Source organism: Camelus dromedarius, chromosome 2 (genome assembly GCF_036321535.1).
Source record: "Camelus dromedarius isolate mCamDro1 chromosome 2, mCamDro1.pat, whole genome shotgun sequence".
NCBI classification, from domain to species: Eukaryota; Metazoa; Chordata; class Mammalia; order Artiodactyla; family Camelidae; genus Camelus; species Camelus dromedarius.
The window spans coordinates 88442125-88455524 of record NC_087437.1 but is presented as its reverse complement, the minus strand read 5'-3'; the positions used below and the strand labels follow the sequence as shown (position 1 = coordinate 88455524).

At 34.4% G+C, this 13400-nt stretch overlaps 1 non-coding gene across 1 annotated transcript; it reads right to left on the bottom strand.

Annotated features, from left to right (window-relative positions):
• Positions 1 to 11605: 11605 nt before the first annotated feature.
• Positions 11606 to 11712, bottom strand: LOC116155850 (U6 spliceosomal RNA). The gene has a single exon (XR_004139743.1). It is a non-coding gene; the product is annotated as a U6 spliceosomal RNA (small nuclear RNA).
• Between the last annotated feature and the right edge of the window lie 1688 nt (positions 11713 to 13400).

The following is a 13400-nucleotide window of genomic DNA, read 5'->3' as shown; positions in this document are numbered from 1 at the left end:
CACAACATCACTACTTATGAGGAAAACACAAATTATTACTACAATAAGATATTGCCTCACACCTGTTAGGATAGCTATTATCAAAACAAAAAACAAAAAAACCAAACAGAAGATAACAAGTGTTGGTGAGAATGTGGAGAAGTTGGAACTCTTATACACTGTTGGTGGGAATGTAAAATGGTGCAACCTCTATGGAAAATAGTATGGAGGTTCCTGAAAAAATTAAAAATAAAACTACCATAAGATCTAGCAGTCCCAGTTCTGGGTATATATTCAAAATAATTGAAATCAGTATTTCTAAGAGATATTTGTGCTCCCATGTTCATTGCAGTATTGTTGTTTCTTTATATATCTTTTCCTGCTAGCAATTCAGAGCAAGTGGTATGCTGGATCTGACTTGTACCAGCTAACAGGAGCTAATGATTAAATTTTCAGGAATCTGGTAAAGTGTTGGTTGTTAAAAATTAAATTCTATAAATCTACATCTAAGTAAATTATACTTAAAAAGAAGGTAACAAGTACTCAAAACTCATCCCTCAATTATTTTACTACATATTATTAATATTTATTAAGTTACTTACTACTATTGCATCTGTATGGTAAAAATACTTATGATATACCTCATCTCTTTTCTTCTCTGGCTTTAATAATGATCTCACGTCAGCTCAGTGGAATAGCATGGTTTTTAGACAACAGAAATAGGCAATCACTACAAATCAACACACTGCCAAAAAATAGTCAGTTGTTAACTATCAGCACACCACTGTCCAGATGCATGTGTTTTACCTCAGAAAAGATTAAGATTGTTAAATCAGAGATGCAAAGAGAAACTAGGATTATCATAATAGGTTTTGAATCCCTAGGGGAACCATAGTCTTAATAGCCAGATGTTTTTGAGAGAGAAATGTATCTTCTAAAATCCTTACAGTCATATAAGCGAGTAAAAACCCAGGGCTTCTGCCTTGAAGGTACACCAGAAACTACGCTGGTGGAAAGAAACCAGAATGCAATATAAAGGAGCCTCCATGCAACTTGGAGGGAAATAAAGAGACTTCTGTGTTGGTGGAGACAGAGACTCAGGTAAAGGAAGAGGTAGAATGAGGAAGTCCTTTTTTCCTACCTCTGCCCACCAGGATTAGATCCCAAATATGTTGATGGGGCTGGGGAGGGGGGAGTGGAATGTGCCTCTTATCAAAGCACTAAATAGTTAGAAAGAAATTCGAATCACTGGGGATAGTGGCCCAGTGTCCCACTGAATAAGGCACAGGGCCTCTCCCAGGGTCTCCATCACGATAGAGGAGCGATATTGCTGCCTCGCTGGGAGAGGTGTCTAAAGCCACACTGCCCAGGATGTTAGTCACTAACCACATGTGGCTATGGAACTCCTAAAATGAGGCTAGATTAACCTGGGCTATAATTGTAAAATACATACTGTGTTTTGAACACTTAGTAAGAAATTATAAAGGAAAATATCTCATTATTAATCTTTTATATTGATTAATTTAATATGATAATATTTTGGACATATTGGAGAAAGAAAAAATATTATTTAAATTAACTCTACCTGTTTCTTTTAGTTTGTCTTAATGTGGCTACTAGAAAATTTTAAATAGCATATTAGTTCCTATTTATTGCTCACATTACACTTTAATGACAACTGGTGACCTAGATAGATGACCCTGACTGAGGTATCCCTCCAACACGTGCTCTATAGGGTCCATAAATCCCTTAAGATTGACAAGGGCAGGGGTCTCAAGATCGAAGGCAATGGCTGGGCCCATTAGCTGGCTCCAGAGCAGCAAAGGCAGCCTCACAGTCCAAAGGTCACCATGAGACTCTTCCATCACCACTGAATTCAACAAGTACAGAGGCTGATATGCAGAGGGAAGCAGGCAGAGTCCACTCTGGACACCTGGATCCTGTATGTCTAGATCTAAGACTTCCCTCCCCTCGCTGTCATGAGATTACATAAGCCAACATACTAACTGGTAGCAATAATGCTTTTGGGATCTTGACCAAACCAGAGAAACAACTCTATTTTTAAGTTCTTGTACATATATAACATTCAAACATACATGTCTCTTCCAAGAGAAATAACCTGTTTTATTTTAACTTATAACTGTTAACTAGGTGCCTTCTATTTGAATTGTATCAATTTTGCCAATACTTAATTTCTTCTCTTAATATCAGAATAGTTACCTCAGAGTTTTAGCAAAAGTTCTAAGTGACATTGCATCATATTGGCATCTGGAGTCATAATAACCTTCCAAGATTAGACATTATGTTGTCTACTGATTTATATTCACAAATTTTGGTAAATTCCATAATTACTAAGTTTATCTTATAATTCTTATTTAAAATTTTGTTCTTTATTATAACTGAAAATAATATTTAAAGATATGAGAATCATTCCATGATTATACATTAATGAAATAGTTTAATATTTGTAGCCAGTTTCAAGTATTGATTTGCATTTTGATGATTTCCATATACAAATTAATCATTTAATTACTAGAAATAACTTTATTTTTAAAAGACAATGATTTCTTCCACACCCTACAAATATTGAATTTGTATCTTTGTACACTTAAATCATCTGATAAAGGAGCAATTAACAGGCATTAATTAAGATAAAACATAGGTTTTTTTTGTTTGTTTTACCTATTGAGGAAGAAGGTAATCCCTAAGCCTTTTTGAAACACAATACCATTATTTTACATGTGAATATACTGAAAAAGTATTAAAAACACAAATTAAGTATATTTTAGTTACCACCAACTGTGTTTTTGTTGTGTAAATTTTAAAATAAACCAAATTGAGATGTGAATCAAAACATTTAAGTGTCACTGGATAAAAGTTCATACAGTTAATAAAAAAACAAGTACCAGAGATGTCAGTAATTCAAGAAATAAAGATTTTATTTGCTAATCTAAGTTTCATGGGAAAAAAATGAGAACATGGACCAAATCAAAGTCATTTCAAGGTAGAGTATTTTGGCATTTATTCATGCAAATATATTCTGCATCACTTGGCAAGGAATGAAATGTTTTGATGCCCTCAGCAAGGGACTACATTTTTCTTATTCTCTGTATCTCTTCCATTGAACATCTATCAGCAAAACTGAAGATACATTTTGGATGAGCATGGGAGTAGCAGTTAAATCTTTGAAAACTCTGTAAAAACTCCAAAATTAATAATTAAGCTTTCCAGAATCATAGTTCTGTAAAAATAAAAATTTAATGACAAAAAAACTTCCCTTGCCATTGATTGAAATACTGTTCTTGGTGAATAAGTGGGATTGTCAAACTACTGTCACAGAAATCAGGTCCCAGTGCTAACAACAGTGAGTATTCTCGTATTTTCACAGTTCTTGAATCTTAATTTTGGGAGCAAAGCAAGGATTTACATTTCAGCTTTAGAAACTGTGAATATATGAATAGTATTTAAAATAATTTACGATGCTTTATCCTCACCAGCCCCCAACAAAGAAACATTTGAAATAGTTTCAGGAAAGTTTTATTTCTATTTTAATATATGTTGATATAAAGTAAATATACTTAAGCTTTGGGAAGATACAGTACTTCAAATTATTCCAAACTACACAGTACAAAGTGTTACAAAGTCCACTAGAGTCCTGCATAGGGTTTCAGAAAACAAAGTTTTGAATTTTTTTAGCTGAAAAATAATTGACATGTAACATTAAGATTAAGGTGCAATGTTCTGATATATTGCAATGACTACCTCTGTAGCATTAGCTAACACTTCTATTATATCACATAGTTATTCTTTTTGTTGTGATAGGAACAGTTAAGTTCTATTCTCTTAGCAATGCTGGAGTTTATAATACAACACTGTTGTCTATAGTCACTGCGCTGTGCATTAACTCTCTAGAACTTATTCACCTACCAATTGCAAGTTTGTACATTGAGCTTCTCTTAATGTGGTATAATCCTGAGTAATTTGCTAAGCTTCTCTAAACCTGGATTCCTTCCATGTGAAATGAAGACAACAACTCCATCCAACATATTTTAATTTGTTGTGAAATACAAATTAAGAAATACATGTGAAAGATATTATAAACTTCATATTGTACTAATAGTTGGTCATTGTTGCATCACGGAACTTACATTGCTCTTAAAAGTTTTAACTGATAGTGGGATTTTCAGGAAATAATCTCTGAAGGACTTAAAACAGAATTTACATTTGCCTAGAAACCTGGATTATATCAGTATGTGTTTCTCCTTTTTCCCTTTTATGTTTTGGAAAGGAAACAGAAGAACATAAGCACAATCACTCAAATAAAGAAGAGAATAAGGGGTTTTCCTGTATTGAAGGCATGATCTGAGTAAAGCAAGATCATAAGAGAAATTAAAGAGGTGGTGGATTACTTGGAAAGATACGGATGTAGGAATAAATATGTTGTTCCATTAAAAAAGAAGATGCATTTAATATAGAAAAGAAAAAGGGTTGCTGTTCTGGAAAACACTAATCTAAAAATGCTACCCACCAGACTCCAAAGAATGGCTCTGCTGTGGTTAATATGAGTAAATGAGGACATTCCTTACTCAACAAATAGGTTGGTAAATAAAATTAATCACTAATTAAGGTTCACCTGATCTTCTAGTTTTATGTCCCTCTCCTAATTCCCAGCAAATATATCCTGAAGACTACATATTTGTATGTATCACTACCTCAAGTTTAATTTTTTTAAGTTGATCCTTAGTTTTGTTCACTTGTAAATTCTTGAACTTGTAACTGACTCACATTGCTGGAACTGCGGAGGAAACAACTGCACCTGTGAAGAAACAGAAATGAAAGCACTGCACTCCTTCTCCACAGCTGACTCAGCCGACAGGCTGGACCACAGGCGATCCGTGCCCTTGGCCCCCTTGTTCTGACTGTTGCTCCTCCACTTAGTCCACTGTCCCAGCCTCTCCACGTGTCTTAACCCTTAGACATTTTTAAGGTGTGAGTCAGGTATCAGTCTGCAAATTCCCCACTTTCAGGGCAGGCAGGTCAACCCTCTACGTGATTTCTTAAGTCTCTACCTTTGACTCTGGTGGACGAGGAGGCAGCCTTCAGCACTTTAAATCTTTTTCAAAGGAAACTTCTCTATCAGTCATTTCCCATTTATCCCCCTGAGATAGGTAGGTGATGAGCTGCATGTCACAAAAAATCCCTGTCACAACACTGTAAAACATCCTGCGTCCATATCTGGCTTCTGTTCTCTCTGCCCTTGGGCTCCACTGAGACAACAGGAGAAACCCAAAAAGTCACAATTAGCAATCTGCTACACTAGTTTTCTTCATAGTCGAGACTTACTCTGTGGAATCCAAAGCTAAGTACAGAACTCTCAACAGCAAACAAATTCTTGGTTAAATGGCAACTTCTATCTTTAAAAGTTTCCAGAAGTTAAGTGTGCTATTAATATTTCTGTTTATATTTACTTTGGGATAAACCTCTGTTTTCTCAAGATTAGTATTTCTGGAGCTAAACTGAACCTCTCTGCCCTCACTTCCCCCTCCAAAAAAAATACCCAAATTCCCTTTTCTGATCTTAACATTTTAAAAATGTAATTTAGTTCCTCCAGGAATTCATGAATCAAAGCTCAGCAGCATTGGTGATATGTGGTCCCACTCCTCCTTGACACGACCAGCACAGTGCCATGGGCTGATTTCTCTTTAACATACTTTAGTAGAGCTTTTACCGCCTCATGCTCAGATTACACAGTAGCCTATACTAACTATACGCCACATCTTCATTTTTTGTTTGTTTGTTTCTCCACCTTCCTGAACATCATGTTCAAATTACCATCTGCAAGTCCCATTTCCACCTCACTCCCCAACTTGAAAAACTTCAGGTTCTCACTGCCCATGAGACAGAACTTACGCTCCATAACCTCGTCCTTCACAAGGGTGTTGATGGGGCTTTCTCCTTGTACACATTTTTCACTCCAGTCCTTTTTTTCCCCTTTATGTAAATACTAGAGACTCATCTGAGACTTTTCCTATTTTTATCTTTCTGATTTTGCCAACATTTTCCATTTTTTCTTCTTTATTCCTTTTCTTCATCTGTTTAAAACACACTTGTCAGTCAAGGTGTATAATTTAAGGAGCACTGGTCTGAGAGTTGTTTAACCTTGGCATTGCAGTAATTTTAAGAAGTATTCAGACTAGGAAAAGCAAAGATTATATCTTCAAAGGTCACAGGCTCTCTGTGTGTAATCCTGATGAATTACTTTCCATGACTGGTCCTGTTTTGCTCGTCTTTAAAATAGGAGAGTCAGATTAGACCATATCTATCCTTGGTCTTATTTCTAATGTTTTATTTGTCTATGAATTGGATCTTCCTATATAAACTTTTCTTTAAATAATCCAACAAAATTGCTCACCTTACCAAATTAATATTTGCCAACACTTTTAAATTCTTTTAGTAATGCCATAAGTCCCTATCTATTTATTTCATACTTATTCTTCACTTTTCTGAATTACCGTTCTTTAAGTTTGCTGAGAATTGGCATAAGGGCTGCTGCTCTCATATATACACCACACAGAACCTAGAACTATACTGTATGTGGAAACTCAAAAAGATGTTTTGCTTTTCTGCTGTAATGTTTAGGGAAAGCCAAGAGGTCACTGATACTTTTTGAGTCATTTATCTAATATTTAGAGGATATAAGAGGTCAGTGATATTGGTGGGACTCACTTCTATGTGATTTAAAGAAGCGTTGGAAAAGCTGGGCTGGCCAGGACTAAACTCGGTGTACGTCTCAGGACACCTATTGGAAACAGGAGAGCCAAGATTTGTACGTGGGAATTTCTGTATAGGAATTGTGATTACTCTTTTCTAAATGCGGAGAAGCCACGTGGTGAGGAAGAAAACTTGGATGTATCTGTTGCCTTGGATTAATCTCTGTGAACTTCAGAGCTCACCTTGTAAGGGTGCCATACATAGCAACCAAGGATAAGTGGTGTTGGCCACATAGCATAATGACATATGAAAACAATGTTTAAAACCACTTGGGAAGAGGATTATGGTTACTGAGCATTTTAAATTTCTGACTTCATACTGTTTTATTTTCTAACTTACAGCCCTGTTATATTAGTGTATTAACAAAACATAAATTCCACATTATTCAGATGAGCATGAAGCATAGCTAAGGCACATGAAAAAGTGATTTTATATTTAATTATCAATTATCAATACTTAATTATCAATAATTTAGATGTCACAACTTAATTTTCTTGCATGACTTGCTCACTTTATGAGAACTCATTTTCTATTGGGAATACAGGACTGGAGAGGGTGTAATACAGATGTGAGAAACAGTTCTTAACATTAATAAATGCTGATACGGTTTCATTTTCATGAACCTACAGAGCACCTACAAAGAGTTAATAGCAATTCTGAAGAACAGCCACTCTGCATCATATGCTTTTAATTTTAGGAATATCCAAATCCATTTAGATCAATTTCAAATTATGGCAGAAGAGAATCCCGATTGCTAGACTGAGCTGCGATGGTTAAATTTTGAAGACTCTTGTCGTTATTTTTTAAAACAAATGTTTAGCCTAAGTATTCTGATGATTCTCTTCCTTTGTGGTTTGAATAAAGGTCATCATTTGATTTAGAAATAAAGGTGATTTAATAACATTTCCATTTTCTCTTTTCAGTGGCGTAAGCATAAAACACAAAGCATACAGATACATCATATTTTTGTGAGGAATTTTTATAGTTATGAAACTCTCTCCAAATGTCTAACTCACCAAAAGTGATGTGATAATAGGCTTTCTTCTGCATATTTTTGAAATAACACATTTCAGGGTGTTTCTCTTTCCAGCCCAGCCTAGTTTAAAAAAGTGAAATACCTGTTGAACAGAGTAGGAGAAACGAATGAACAAAGAAAAGTACATGAAATCATCCAGGTCTCCAAATCAAAGGTTGGCTACGGAATATGAAGACAACAGAGGCTCCAGTAATGACAGCCAAATTGAGGGCTGAGGAAAGGACTGGGCTCTTTAAAGGGTACAATAGTTCAAGGTGAAAAGAGAAAATGGTTCAAAATTATCTACCTCAAATCTAAGGCTGGCGTGGAAATTATAATCATATGAGGGAGTGATTATTGCCCTTTATAATAGACTTATTTCATGTCATTTTCCCCCACTCACAACACCCTACACAGTACTAAGAATATAGTACATTCTCAACAAATGCTGACTAAATGGGGTTCAATTAAAAACAGGCATTTTAAAAAATGTCTGTAGGAATGAAATCTTCAAGGGGAAAATCACTTGGTATCTTTCTAAGGTTTAAAACTCTGGGTCATTATTGCTTGGTTTTCTCTCATCACAAGCTTGGCTTGTATTGCACTGAAGGGATCTGAGGTTGGAGACTCACAAAAGGAACTTGGACAGAGTGGCTTTTCAAATACCTAAAAATGCTTTAGGAATATATCTGAGAGAAATCATTTATCTACCCAAGTTTCATTTTAGTAGAAATATTAACATTAAAGTCATAAACTGCTCCAGATCGATATTACTCACCCCCAAATTTGAAAGGTAATCAAGTCACTAAATTATTATTCATTACTTAAAGTTGAAATTTGATTATTATTTATTAAATATTGTTCATATAGTCTGTCTTTCTAACAGCCTTTCCAAAACATGATCTTGTTATGAAGGCTGCTTATAGGTTCTCCTCTCTTTATGTAAAGTTCAAATGTATATAACCAGGAGAGTCATGAGTTCATTATCTAAGCAGTTATTGCTTATAGGAAGCAGTGTATGTGACAATTTCAAGGGAGATCGTGCATTTGTGGAAACAGATAACAGGGCTTTGTGACAGGAATTCAATTTTCAGTTATTTGCATGTAAAGACAATTTTAACACCTATGTTAAAATATTAGGCTTTAAGATTCATGATTTTATTTTGAGTCATTTTGTCTAGTCTGCTATGTAATCGCATGGTTGAATTTATTCCAAACGATGCAGGAACTATGCCCTAAATATGCTAGATTAAATAGATTTCTGGACTATTAAGTTAACTTTATAAATTTTAAAAAACCTATTGCGTAGATTAGCAAAATGTACATCATATGAGTCACCCAACAGGGCTTTATAACTTAGAGTCATATTCTAGGCTTTTCTTTAATAGAAGAGTCATGTGGCATTAGAAATTCTAAATACTTAAGTTTATGATTCATTCTTAAGGAGACTGAAAGCAAGTTTAGAGTCCCCACTAAATTTTAGAAATAACCTTGTATCTTTAAATGATCATGATTTCTCATGAAAAAAATACAAATTAGTCAATGTGTTATTAGAAATTTAAAATATTCATACCCATAGTTTAATTAAATATATATACCAAATTTAAATTATTTTATGAAATGAATTTTATTATTACTTTATTAAAACATAAATTATACAAAAACACTTAAGAGTAATACCCTGCTCCACATATTCTTTCCACTTAAAATAATATGTATTCATAGAAAATTAATTCAGGTAATTCCACATGATAAATTATTAAACTGTTTTTAAATTAAAATTTAAAATTAACCACCATATTCAAGATATCTGGGGTTATAACCACTAAATTACTCTTCTTACTACAACACTACTTTGCTTCACATTAGCAGAATACCTCCCAGGTTGCCTTCATACCTGTTGCCCATATGAAGATAAACACTGAGTCTATTCCTTCTTGTTATTCGCATTGCCCAGCCCATAATCTGGCAAATTATTCAGAAAATATTTATTGAATTCACATGAAAGAATAAATGTAAAAACAAAGCAGTTTTCTGGCACAGTATCTTGTAAGAAGACAACTATTTTTAATTCCTATTTTACAAAGAGGAAATAGAGGCACTGAGAAGTTTACTGACCTAACATGTGTTTTAGTTTGAGTTTGAGGATGTAAATTGATTCCATTCCAAGATTCTATCATGTAGTGAATGAGCTATCCTGTGATAAATTTGCATTAAAAACAAGGAGGATTCTGGGAAGGATTGGGAAGGATGCTATCTAGGGAAATGGAGAACACATTTCCACAAGTTGTACACAAGAAAAATACTACCACCAACAACTATATAACAATAATTTGTAAACCTTTATTATATACCAGGCACAAGAATAATAAGTTTTATCTTCACTTATTGTGTACTTGGTATTAAATGATTTCTAAAGTGTATCCCAATAGGATCTTCACTACAATTCTGTGAGGTAGATCCCTACTGGAGATGAAGAGACAATTAGGACTAAAATCTGCCCACCATTTCTTCCTCTATTGAAGGAACTTCAATTCTCTAGATTTTCATTTTCATTTTGGAGTTCAAACAGGTCTACAAGGCTGAAGTAAGATATGTAGATAACAGGATGGATCAAAATAATTTGAAGAAATAAAATGTGATATAAAATCTTTTCTTAACATTTTTTATTGATTTATAATCATTTTACAATGTTGTGTCAAATTCCAGTGTAGAGCACAATTTTTCAGTTATACATGAACATATATATATTCATTGTCACATTTTTTTTCTCTGTGAGCTACCATAAGATCTTGTATATATTTCCCTGTGCTATACAGTATAATCTTGTTTATCTATTCTACATTTTGAAATCCCAGTCTATCCCTTCCCACCCCCTGCCCCCTTGGCAACCACAAGTTTGTATTCTATGTCTATGAGTCTGTTTCTGTTTTGTATTTATGTTTTGTTTGTTTGTTTGTTTGTTTGTTTTAGATTCCACATATGAGTGATCTCATATGGTATTTTTCTTTCACTTTCTGGCTTACTTCACTTAGAATGACATTCTCCAGGAGCATCCATGTTGCTGCAAATGGCGTTATGTTATCAGTTTTTATGGCTGAATAGTATTCCATTGTATAAATATACCACTTCTTCTTTATCCAGTCATCTGTTGATGGACATTTAGGCTGTTTCCGTGTCTTGGCTATTGTAAATACTGCTGCTATGAACACTGGGGTGCAGGTGTCATCCTGAAGTAGGGTTCCTTCTGGATATATGTCCAGGAGCAGGATTCCTGGGTCATATGGTAAGTCTATTCCTAGTCTTTTGAGGAATCTCCATACTGTTTTCCACAGTGGTTGTACCAAACTACACTCCCACCAGCAGTGTAAGAGGGTTCCCTTTTCTCCACAGCCTTTCTAGCATTTGTCATTTGTGGATTTTTGAATGATGACCATTCTGACTGGTGTGAGGTGATACCTCATTGTAGTTTTGATTTGCATTTCTCTGATAATTATTGATATTGAGCATTTTTTCATGTGCCTATTGATCATTTGTATGTCTTCCTTGGAAATTGCTTGTTTCGGTCTTCTGCCCATTTTTGGATTGGGTTGTTTGTTTTTTTTCTTATTAAGTCATATGAGCTGCTTATATATTCTGGAGATCAAGCCTTTGTTGGTTTCATATGCAAAAATGTTCTCCCATTCCGTAAGTTGTCTTTTTGTTTTACTTATGGTTTCCTTTGCTGTGCAGAAGCTTGTAAGTTTCATTAGGTCCCATTTGTTTATTCTTGCTTTTATTTCTATTGCTTGAGTAGACTGTTCTAGGAGAACATTTTTGAGATGTATGTCAGATAATGTCAAAAGTATGGAATGCTTCACGAATTTGCGTGTCATTCTTGTGCAGGGGCCATGCTAATCTTCTCTTTATTGTTCCAATTTTAGTATATGTGCTGCCGAAGTGAGCACCATAAAATCTTAATATAGTTGAGAGGTTAAAAATCATTCTCCAGTAGAGGATAAGTAAGAAAAGAAGTTTTGAAAAATTACTATAAACCTCACAAGTAAAATAAGAAATGTTTTTGATGAAGTCTCAAGAAATGATCATGTTTTTACATAAGGTAAGAGTTTATAAATTCTTGTTTTATTACAGTATGCTATTTTATGACAAGAATGGAACACTACACAAATATATACATATAACTTTTTAAAAACTTTGTAATCCAAGAGCTTTAATGCTATAATATTTAGACAAAGTTTTATTGTGGTTGGTAACTTTATGATACCGGCCACCATTGAAGTGGCTGATTAAACAAGAAGCACTACTAGCTAAAGACAGATTTCAGTGGAAGACTCCAGAACCAAAAGTATCCTTTGTTAGGGAAGAAAAATCCTTGTTTGATCTCCATTGGGCAGAGAGTCTTACAGAGGCCATCTGGCACTCCTCCTCAAAGTGGGAAAAGGCAGCTCTTCTCAGCTGGCTTCTGGTGAGCTTTTATCTTCTCTAATATAAAATCCATGGTGGAGCCAGATGACAACGATATTTTTCTTAATATTTCAGTGCCGTAAGAATGACATGCATATTTGCAAACTAGATCAGCTAATTGAATGACAGAAAGAAATTTTACAATCTGGAGACAACAAAGAAAAAGATACTATGAGCAGTGCAACACTATCAAGTGATGGTCACGATAATTAAATCACTTGTGCTGTGCTCACCTTAAATGAGAGAATGCATAATCCTCTCTCCCAGCTCATATAACGTTGCATGGAACACTTAAGCCTGCTACAGATTGGTGGTAACACTGATCTCCTGTTGTGAGGAATAATTAAAGTTTATTAAATCACTCTAAAAGCTTATAAAAGCAAACACCAAAAGCTTGTATAGTAGGATTGTCAACCACAAAAAAAAAAAAAAAAAAAAAAAAAAGGCAGTTGCTGGGGTTGATTTAAAAGCTGCTGTAGCTAAATTAGAAGATTTATGATGGAAATTTTAGCTTCTTTCCTAGTCAGGATTATTTTATCATGTAATTCCTTTAATCATTTTCAATTAATGCCTGAGTGTTGCCCCTCAAAGCAAATTTACTCTCATAAGTTAAGTCTTATTTAATGTGCACTAAACAGCTAAAAACTTGCCTAAGACTGTACCTTATGATACCGTAAAAGGATGTTACTGGCACTCCCAGAACTTTGTCAGAGTGCTTATGTGCTTATGCTTACTGAAATGCCTTCTGGGACAGGGTCCTCCCTACCTAAAATTCTAAATAAATTTTGGGAAAGGCAATTACAGAGCATGATGGTGTGGGGTATTATATTTGCCTGGATCTGACAATTGAGAATTCTTTGCTTGTTTAAGCGTTTTAAGAATCACTTGTTAAGAAAACTGATGTTAAGATTTAAAATCTGAGTTTATAGCTTTATGATAATTCCTATTTAAGAAACTGATGCTAAAAAGTGCTAAATGCTTAGAAGAATTTTATCAAACAAAGTAGAAATGGGGCTTTGGAAATAAAAAAAGTGAGGATAGATAAGAAATATATATATAGATATTTTATATCCAATCCAATTTATACCTCTACTTGAAAATGATTCTAGACATGTCCATAATCCAGCAATCCTCTAATTCCTAGCTTTGCACTCATGCTCTGTAGCTTAAT